Genomic DNA, 11,131 nt, shown 5'->3' on the forward strand with positions numbered 1-11,131 from the left:
TGTTTCACACAGAGATAAAATTGTATCGTCGGAAAGGATACCAACTATATATGCTGCTCTAGTTTGGGCCGTCAAACGTGATAGAAACGTCACAAACCTGCAGACCAGCCATTTTGGTGTCCACTCTTACAAACTGAAACTGATCCATCTCTGACACCACTTTGGGATCAAGGTAACTGGTTCAGGACGAGGTTGAAATCTTAAGTTGTTTTTGACATGCTTACCTTATTGCTTCCGGTGGACTAACAGCTCTTCACTGTGTGTAGGATGGCAGTGTTAAGAAAACATAATGCAATCACCAGATAGACTTCTACTGACTCATGATTTCATCACTATTTTTATTATTTTTAATCTAGTGCCCAAAACCAAACAAGGGAGCCCACAAGAGTCCTCTATTTTTATAAACTTAATGTTATATAAATTATGTGGTTTGTTCCACTGCTTGTGCGTGTGGTGAATTTCAGAGACAATGTAACTCTTTGTTAACTTATTGCTAAAAGAGAGTCATTCCATATCATAATTCTGAGAAATCAGAATCATTTGGTTGGCTTTCATAAAACTGTGTGTACCCAGGAGCTTAATATAACTATTCTAGTCCTCAAAACATTTAATCTTTGGAGTTTGTATTGATAGGATATGCTTAAGGCTTCATATAAAAGAGCAGAGTTAATGCTAAAACCTGTCATATTTGTTTCTGCACAGGTTCTTTGACTCAGATTTGATGTATGACCTGCAAAACTTTATTGAGCCATCCAGATAGCATGATGAAGCACCTGACAGGCTTTTCCTACCTGGACTATTTTCCTGAAATTTTCAATTTCACAGTTCATAAGATATTGTGTCGACAGTAACATTCTGCTGCTCCTTTATGCAGAGCTTATCAGAGCAGAAGAAAATCGAAGGCACTGAAGTCCAAAATAAGAGTCATCCAAACCTAAAAAAAACAAAAACATTTATATGAAAACCAAATACATTAAATTGAGTAGTAAAGATGCTCAGGAGTTGATTGGATGCCTTAAACTCCTGCTGTTGGTTAACTGCTTTTGGACCAGTAAAGCAGGGACTTATTACAGGACAACCTCAAAGATTAAGTTAAAGCCTTACTTACTGTGGGTGTGAGAGAGGTAAAGTGAACACCACGCCCCTCTCTAATTCCAGACAGGGGTTAGCATCATAACCTCGCCCTAACTTAATCCAAGAAGTCTGATCTCAGTGAACTCCAACAATGGCATTGACTGTGAAAGTAAAATAAAACAGAGAAAAAAGTGTTGGTACTTTTGAGGTTATCCAATATGGTTAAGTTTTTATGGTTGTGGAGACAGAAAACATATTTTGCTTTGTTAAAACGTGACCCAAATTTCCTTAATTGAAGGAAAACAGACATGGAAAATTGACCATTTAATCCCACCGGCAACAATTGTTGCCAGACATTTTTTCTAGCTTCTGAACCTCTAAAATAATTGTTTTGACTTTTAGCAACTAATTTAAGTTTTTAAATCAAATAATAGAGTGTCTACTCTAAGCAATATCAATTTCATGGAGTGTGAAAGGTCACATGACCAGACCTCTTTACTTCCTGCCTGTAATGCTGGGCAAAAAACGGGATTAAACGGGTTAAGATTGTACCTTCAGAGTGGTTGTAATGTCATCTTTTTGATAAAGTCAACAGGAGAATAAATCTTACTGCCAACTGGAGTCATTAGCTCAGAAGTCAGAGGTCAGAGCTGTGAACTGATAAGAATCATTCAGGAAAAAGTAATAAAGTGAGAACAAAGTGCTTGAAGACATTTCTTTCAAATAACAAGACAGAGAGACTTGTCCAGCCCTAACCCCCAAATATCACCCAAAGACTTATTTGTTGGTTAAAAGAAGGAAGACCTCTTTATGTGCTTATATAATCAGGCACATTGCATGTTTGTTTTTACAGAATCATCAGTACCTTCAATTATCTTATGCTTGATGGGCAAATTATTGTACAACCAGGAGTAACGACGCAGTCGTTAGGAACACAAAAATTACAATAATTACAATAATTACACCACACACTCAGCTGAACCAACTTAGTCACACTACGATGGCTGTGAACAGTATTTAATGTAACCCAAACAATTGAAAAAGCGAAAATGATATGCTGAAACATCAACTTTCTGAAGTAAAACATGAATGTTGGACAAAATCTGGATAATCCCAATATTTACTTGAATCAACCAGTTTAGGATCATCACTACTGTTGAATTACTTTTAGCTCATTTACAATAATTTTTATAAGTTTTTTTTAGTATCAGATCTTGCCAGTCTGAGTAAATAAAAAAAAAAGTTTTCAATTGATCATTTCATTTCTTGGCCTGGTGTCATAAAGTAATTGCCCCCTTTACCTAATAACTGGTTGTGCAACTCTTGGCGCCAACGACTGTTTTCAACTGTTGGCAATAACTAGCAATCAGTCTTTAAATTCCTTGTGGAGGATCTCTGGCCCACTCTTCTTTGTGAGAATCTTTTTGATTTAGCAACATTGCAAGGTTTTTAACAATGATTGGCTTTTTCAAGGTCACAGACAATGAAGCACCACATCACTCATTTTGCATAACCCAAATGTGTTCAAGACTGAGGTTGTGAACTGCTGACTGTAACCAACCATTTCTAGTGAAGAATCCATGGTGCCATCAATGGCGGTGAATCTTCCTGAAGCAGAAAAAAGTCTTCAAACTATCACAGAACTACCATAATTGTGACTGTTGGCAAATGTGAGAAACAAAGGAAGTGGTTTTGTCCCTGATATTCTCAAATTTTACATTGTTTCTTGCTTATTGTTTAATCCTGAACAGTGATTTTAAGAGAGAAAATTGAAGCCTATGATGCTTTAGATGTTATTCTGCATTCCTGTTGATACAAGACACTTGGGTGTAATAATCTAAATGTCAAAATTCATATAAGTTTTATTACTAAATCTGCCTTTTGTCAGACAAAAAAGGAAGCTAAAAGTTATTTATAAGCAAGAGTAAAGAATAAATCAGGCATTTGTCACAAGTGCCCCTGGATTATTGTTACGGCCTCTTCACCTGCCTTTTAAATTCAGCGTTACAGTTATTATAAAACACAGGCACTGAAAGGTCAAAGCATAATACATAAAACTTTGGACTTGCAACCTGTAGAAACCAGAATTAAATTTAAAATCCTTTACTTGTGCTCAAAGCATTAAATCGCTTGCTCCTCATTATACAAGAGATATGCTAATTTGGTATCCATCTATAAAATTATTACTATCCATAAGCAATGATAATTTAGTTGCATGTTTTTTTTTTTTTGTCCAAATCAGGGTAAGCTGTGATTTGCATTTGTCTTTGGATGGAATGAAATACATGCCTTGCATGTCTTGCATACCAATACATGCATGTCTTGGTGTGCATGTATGCATTTATAGCTTGTGGATGTGTGTGGGTAAATGTTATTACCTTGTTCTAATACCTTGTATGTTTTCACATAAAATGAGCTATATAAGCAGTCTTTGAAATAGCTTTGTTTTATTTTCCAGTGAGACAAATGTCAATCACTTTGCTTTTGACCTGTTCTTGAGCTTCTTTAGATGTTTTTTTTTTATATATCTAAATTTTTCATGTTCTACTTCTTGTCGCCAAGTAGATTCTGTTCATCTGAGTTCTTGATTGTACAGTTTTACCAGAAGTCAGGCCTGGGCCTGGCTAATGAAGTTGAACATAGCTGTCAGAGGAAAAATGGGGCCATTCAGCTGATTCATGATTTACCAAGGGGAGTGATCATATTTCCAGAGGGTCAGGCTTCTTTATAGCTCTTTTATAAACCTATTATTTGGAAGGCTCTTCATAGATTTACTATTGTTATCTTTGTCCAATGTTTAACTTTTTTGGCAACCATTTAAGCAAAAAGGAAAATGAAATTTATAATGGGAAAAATACTTTTTCATGGCACAGTACGTTGCATAATATGAGTTCCTGCAGTTAGATTTAAATCAGGCTCTCCCACACAGCTGAGAATGATCCACTCTATTCCAAAGAAAGCAGTGAGTTTAACCAGCCCCTGATCATTTGCATCTAAACCTACATGTAGGAATTCAGAGAAATCATGACAGGTTCTTTTCAGCTGAAGAAAAGTCTTTTTTTATATGTATATAACACTGGAACATTTGTATATTTTTGATCCAAATCAGCAACATATTTAATGAACAATAATTTAAAAATTTGATTAGAAATTGTTCCTTGTATCATTAATGTTTGCTGTAGCTTAACCACTCTTCCCTTGTGTCACTTTTTCAGACACAAGGGAACTTGAACATGGCCTGTAATGTTGATGATCTGCATGATTTTTTGTTGTTGTTGTTTTTTGTAACAATTTCTAATTTGATTGGAACCGCCTGCCATTAATTCTCACTGTAACGTCTAATTGTCTACAATGACAGTTTGGGGTCATTTTTCTCTGTGATTCCCAGCAGAGATGAAAAGCATTGCCCATCTTTTGTATTCAAAAGAAAATGTTGCTTTATTCTTTCATCTTGATAAAAAAGTGAATAGTTAATAGACTGAGACCAGGTGAATGCTCCTCGTCCCTCGTGGCCTAATATTCTATCACAAACTCATTACTGTCACAGATTGTACCAGTGTAAAGCCTAAAGGTGTTGTTTTCATAATAGATACAAAGGAAATTGAACTTGACAATCATGCAAATACAGAAGAGGACGCATTAATGACTGCACTAAAACAATGAGGGATAACATATAAAAACAAATCTGTCATTTTCTAAAGAGGAAAACAGAAAGTAATTCCTAGCACGTAAAAAAAAATCCACTCTAAGCAGTTAATCTTTTTACAAATAAAAATATGAAACTGTGGCATTTGCTCATATTCAGCTACTACTAAGTTTGATAGTGGGGATGGAGCGTTGCGGGTGATTTTGTAGGCACTCATCTGACCAAAGCACCTTCTTCTTCATCTTTGCTCTGCTTTGCATGATCTTCAACCAGTAGTGAAAATGTAACTCATCCTTGTTTGATAACTGCCATGCAAATTTGGAAAACACCTGGCATGCAAATAAGGAAAAAGAAACTGCTATGATAAAATCTTATTCAGTCAACCTTGTATCTTAGCTGTGCGCATATATCCTGTACTTTTCCACACAAAGTTAGCATGAAATCAGTGGAGTTTCTAATACCACATTTCTATGCAAACTATAGTGTTATATAAAAAAACAAACAATAGAGTTATTGTATATATTATATTTTTAGTTGAGAAATTGAGATAAGTTTTACTGAAATAAGATATAAAGATGAATCTTAATTTGACTTTATAGAAATGCGCACCAGATCTGTTTTTTCTTCCCCGTTTTTTGAAACACCCAGATCCAAAGCAGCTTCTTGATGTGATTACTGATATATTGTGTTCGAAACAAGTCGTCTTCACTTTGTTCCTTTTTTTGTTTTTGTTTTTTTACAAAAAATCAGGAACACACTTCATGTGATGAACACAATTGCACAGGCAGCGGCAAAAGGCACATAAAGCTGTATCATTTTCAGAGACAAAAAGAAGACCATGACGTTTTTTATTCATCAACTATTTCAACACATCAGAACACAGACAGAGATAATGATAGCTGTACGGTGCAAACCCTTTACTCTCGTCTTATAGTTTTGTCATAAAGTTCTGGGTATTCAGTGGCAGACTTGCAGGCAGGCAGATGCTTGATTCATCACACAGGAAATGGATACCTTTTCAATGAATGCTCTGTGCTGGAGAGAACAAGCTTGCATTGATGACCTGTTTTCTGAATATATTCTACTCCAAAATGCCACACAAGTTTGTTTTTTTTATTTAATACTGAAAATAAAATAAGATTACTGTCCGAAACATTAGGTTTTGGACCACAGTACAAAACAAATGTCCTTTGGAGTTGTATAAAGAGGTCAAGCTTCTCAGACAGCTACTGTCCAAGAACAATTCATCTTTAGCATAGTAAGATGCTTAAATGGTTCAGAACAGTAATCATAATCAGAATAAAAGTAAGCCACACAAAGGACAAAAGTTCAGTCCGGGTGTATTTCGTTGACATTCAAATAAGTTATTTCTACAAAAAATGAGTTTTTACACTGAGGCAGGTGCCTTTTTTTGTAACTCATCTAAACATCTGGCAAATATCATAAGTCTTGATATTATAAAGTATTCTCAAAAAAAGAAAGCAATAAATGTGCTTTTGCCAAGCACTAAACGTTCATATCAAATGTACAATGTTTACACATTTAATGAAAATGAAATGGAAGTATTCACTTCAGACTGAACAACTATTTTTCTGTATTAGATTACTTGTAGAGTGGCATCAATTGTTTATCCTACCAGTCCTCCTCCATGAACATCTGCCTAGAGTGAACCACTTGAGGGCTCTTGGTGTTTTATCCACTAGTTGTAGTAAGAGTAATGTAGACAGATCAGTACGGAAGAGGATAAGAAGATAAGGATAACGAAGAGTTCTGATTTTAATCTCCTAATTCTGAGAAAAACCTCAGAATTCTGAGATTAGAATTTTGATGTTTTTCTTAGAATTCTGACTTTAATCAGGATTTCTTTCCAAGTCCAAACTGGAGAACAAGGGGAGACTCAAAGCTTCCTGGAGGGACTAGATGTTCTGAGAATGTGCTTTTGAGGATAGTTCATTCCTTAAAAGCACATATTTATGTCAGTGAAATGGTTAATATCATCAATATGAAAAGTTTGTGTTTATGTACTAAATAGTCAAATAAGTTTTAGTTTTAGAGGTAATGACAATTCAGAATTCATAAGTATAATTAATTTTGACTGACACGACAGGAGCAAACTATAATCTGAATGGCTAACACCTGCCCTGGTGGCCACACAGTGATGTGATGTTCCAGTGCTCTCTAACAAGGACCTGATAAGATTAAGTCTGCAATTTTATGAACTCTAATGCAGGTGATGAGGCTTAACCATTAAACATTTCGTATGCATCAAGATCAATTTGAATTCTAATATTCACTCAAGACAAAACCCAACTTTTGAAATGAAAAAGTGCATTGATTAATTTAACTAAGGAACAGAAATTTCCTCATTTATGCAGATAAAAAAAATCCCAAGTTAAGACATGGACTAGTCAAAAACAAATCAATGAATGTTTAAAGCAATGCAATATAGCCCGGGACAATGTGTCTTATTCCATTATTTTCATTATTTTTGTTCATCTAACAAGGACAAATAAATGCAAAATTACCTCTTAAAAAAATTGATCCAATGTACACAGATTTCTAGCAATATTTAATTTGCAACCTGTGTCCATGTGTAGTCTTCCAGGATTAAGATTTAAAAGTATATAGAAGTTTCCAGTGTTACAACCAGTAAAACAATACATCAAAATTTAAAGAGACATTAAGTCAACAAAAGAATAGAAAATAAAAATGTGTAACAACGTAGGTCCATATGCTTCAGGATACATCTTTTGTGTACTTGCATTACATAGGTATCCATCCTTCCCACCGAAAACACGCACATAAATAACAGATAAAATGGAAACCCCATGATTAATGTCCTAATGTCTAGTTCACGGCTACCTCAGAATTTAGAAGCAGAATATTAATCTGCTTTCAGCATTTTAAATTGTGATACATGCTTCTTTAACTGTTTGAGTGTTTTTATTTCACATCAGAGATGAGTATCATCTCCAGAGCTGTTGATGCTTCTTCTTATAACATCCAGTATGTTATGAAAGCTGAATTTGCAGTGAAATCATGTTTAACCGAAAAATTGAGAATTACGTAATATACCTTATTTTCAAAAGCTGCATAGAAATAGAGGTCGATTGCAAGATCTACCAGCATACGTGTGCGTATCATTAATCTTTTTCTATACATGATATGAAAGATAAAATTAAAAATATTGAACCTGCTGGTGGTAATCCACTATGTCAAAAATATTTGGCCGAACAAGTGCTTTTAAACTTCAAAGAACTTGCCTGCATTGTGTTTAACAGTGTGTGAGTTTGTTGTAGGTTTCAACACAGCAGAAAGTACAAGCTGATCATGCTCTCACTGACAGACAGAGATCGTTGATGGGGTGAAGAAAAGCTGCAAAAACAGTTCCCCTTCTATGCTGGGAGGCATGTGGGGTGATGTCGAAATGTGACCCAGCAAGCTGGAGCCGAACATGTGGCTGCAGGTCGATTGCTGGAGCACACAGAAGGAGGGAGGTGTTAGTTTGTTTGTGAGTTGAACCAACAGTAACATCCTGAGGCCTCTGCCCTGCAGAGCTGTATCTTTTGATGAAAGGTTTTAGGAATAAACATGAAAAGATGTGAAAGTCACTGACAAGCTCAAAACTAGGAGAACAGAAAGTCAGTAGTTTTGTTTTTGTCAAGCTACGTGGTTTGAAAGACTCTGAACAGTCTAGGCGGCTTCCACACACCTAACCCCTTTGCAGTTTATGAGAGCAAACATCTATTAGCCAGGGATGACAAAGCAAACAGGGCTGATTTGTTGGATTCATTACGTGTTTGATATAAGGTATATTATACTTGAACAGAACGGTGTTTGTAGTCAGACAGTAATCCATCTTCATCTCCTTCTTAAATCACCCTCCTCTGGTTGCTCATTAAAGGATTTACCTTTAGCTGAACAAATATTTGTATTTCTGCTGTGTGATATTGTGTTGCTAAAGAGCATTCAATGGTCTGCATTGTCATCAGGCAAGTTAAATTACAAGATGTATAGGACCATTGGTCATTACTTGTACGTCAAAAGTCAAAAAGATGAATATTAAAACTACCTTTAGTATTTTATAATGTATTCCGGTTTTACAAGACTTGTTTTGAATCGGGTTTAGTTTACTGTCAAATATGGTGCTGTTTATTACCAAATACAGTAAATTTTCCTTAATTAATATGCTTTCCATCACTATATACATCAAAATTTGTTACCTATAGTCTCAATGTGTATTTAATGACATAGAATATTTATGCCATTAATCTATATCATTGAAATGGAGCACAAGGTCATATGTAAAAGCAAACATTGTAAAGTACAAGTAAGACACTTAGTGGTGGTAAAAGACAAAATATCTGGAAAAAAGTTCCATGCTGTAGATCTGAAATGCCTTATTTTCCCTAAGCTTACAAGATTCTCTTGATAGAAGCTGAAATCCAAGTGGCACCATGACGGTTATAATCTGAATACCTGTCACCGAATGATTCGAGATAAAATCCCACATACCTGGAATCCATTACTGAAACCACCAGCGCCAGTCAAACACCTGCATGTTCAGCATATTGTGTACCGGAGCAGTGTTTTCGGATCCCACATGGATTATGGGTTTAAAATATGACACAGGTTTTTGTAAGCATTCTTTGCTTACTTCTGTCACATTTATTCATATAACTGGGTGCTCCAGCGATATCAGAGTGGTGTCAGGTAGCTTTTTCTTTAACCATGAATACTATGCATGGAGTTGTGTTTCATTCCTCTGATGTCAGTAAATCTTTGATCTGCTCTAAGTATTGTTCTGCTTTTTAACTGATTCTGTGCAAATAATAGGAAAAAAGAACCTTGTAGATTCACAAAATTTATGTTTTGACAGCTGACCTTCTTCCTGCTCATGTGGTGTTCAAAAAAGTAGATTCTGTAACAACCTTAATATGTCATAGTAGTTAATTACAATACAATTTTAAAAATCTATAAATCTTAACATTGGCATTTTGTGGTTATATACAGTAAAATCATTGGTGGATTAGGGTCCACAATGCTGTTCATAAATAAAGTGCATACAGTAAAACGAGACATCCTAATATGAGTTAACATTTAGCTTCATGAAACAAGTGTTGATTTTTATTTTTTTTTATATATCTTTGTGGTTAAAGAAAATGCAGCACCTGCACTGAAGAAAAACATTAACCCAACCATGGAATGTTAAAATCTCATTTGGATCTAAGTTAATCGTAGTTCCAGTGATTTTTGATAGCATCGGTTACGCAATTGTTTCAACAACATCATGGTATGAAAAACATAGATTTTTTTTACAGATAAGTTACAACGGCAAAATGTCAGAATTAATTTTCTCACCATTAGACATGAAGAGGTTGAAAGTAAAAGCAAAGCACTGGAACCTGCACATAAACTCATCATGAGCATAAAACTTTAATTTTTATTTTTTGGCTTCATGTTACTTGTTGGACTCATTCTTTTTTCAAGGTGACTGAATACGAAAATATTTAACTCTAATGATATTTGATTAAACTTCCCTCAATTGAATTTTATTTTTTATCACATGCTTTTTCAAAACCTAAAGCAAGTCTGGTTGGATATGTGACTCCTCTTCTTGGGAAAACTGGAAGAGTTGATTTAAGGCATATAAACGTGTGCATGAATGGGGATGACTGATTTTATGTAAAGTGTCTCTCACTGTCCTCAGAAGCACTTTAAAAGTCTGATGTCATTTCATTTCATAAAGCTTTGGATTTTGTGGCACCAACCTGGCCTCAGAGTTTAGTCCATATATTTTTTTTAAATTTTGATTTAGTTTGGTGTTTTCAGAAGACCATTATTGAAGGTTTATATTTGTTTAATGCTGTGGGACATTTCAAGATTCAGATTTTGGAGGTAGTCCTTTGATTATTCACCAGTACTTGTCAATGAAACAGTCTCAAAGCACAATGCAATAAACGCTGTGCCTTAATGTCTCCTCTACCTGCTGCCTTTTGGTTTCAGGCCGGAGTAACCAGATCATCAGAAAAGGGAAAGATGATAACTTAGACATTTTTCAGTTTTATCATTTTATTCATTTATCTTGAGATATTTTAAAGTTACAATTTCAGCTCAGGGAAATGTTCTTTCAATAAGTTACTTAACTGTTACTGTAACGTTTGTCGTTTGTACGGACAAACGATATTTATATTTATAATCATTTATAAGTCATCATTGGCTTTATGAACAATAATTAAAAAGAAGCACAGTCTTGAAGAAATAATTAAGCACTATGCAGTGGGGTCAATATAAACTGTTCTGATAGTCGTCTTTGTCTAACATTTCAGAGTCTTGCGTCGAATATGATATGAATGCAGCAGTTTGGTGATTCACGTCAGCTGTTACTGGTACAGCCATTTAAATTAAGAT

The 11,131-nt window shown here is 34.9% G+C and overlaps 1 protein-coding gene across 1 annotated transcript in view; it reads left to right on the forward strand.

Moving 5' to 3' along the window:
* fat2 (FAT atypical cadherin 2) overlaps positions 1 to 11,131 on the forward strand; it is a 94,236-nt gene that overhangs the window by 1,556 nt on the left and 81,549 nt on the right. The gene's annotated exons all lie outside the window — the stretch shown is intronic.

The sequence above is a fragment of the Poecilia mexicana genome, unplaced genomic scaffold, assembly GCF_051168715.1.
Source record: "Poecilia mexicana isolate PSO_F unplaced genomic scaffold, ASM5116871v1 scaffold_10, whole genome shotgun sequence".
In the NCBI taxonomy this organism is placed as follows: Eukaryota; Metazoa; Chordata; class Actinopteri; order Cyprinodontiformes; family Poeciliidae; genus Poecilia; species Poecilia mexicana.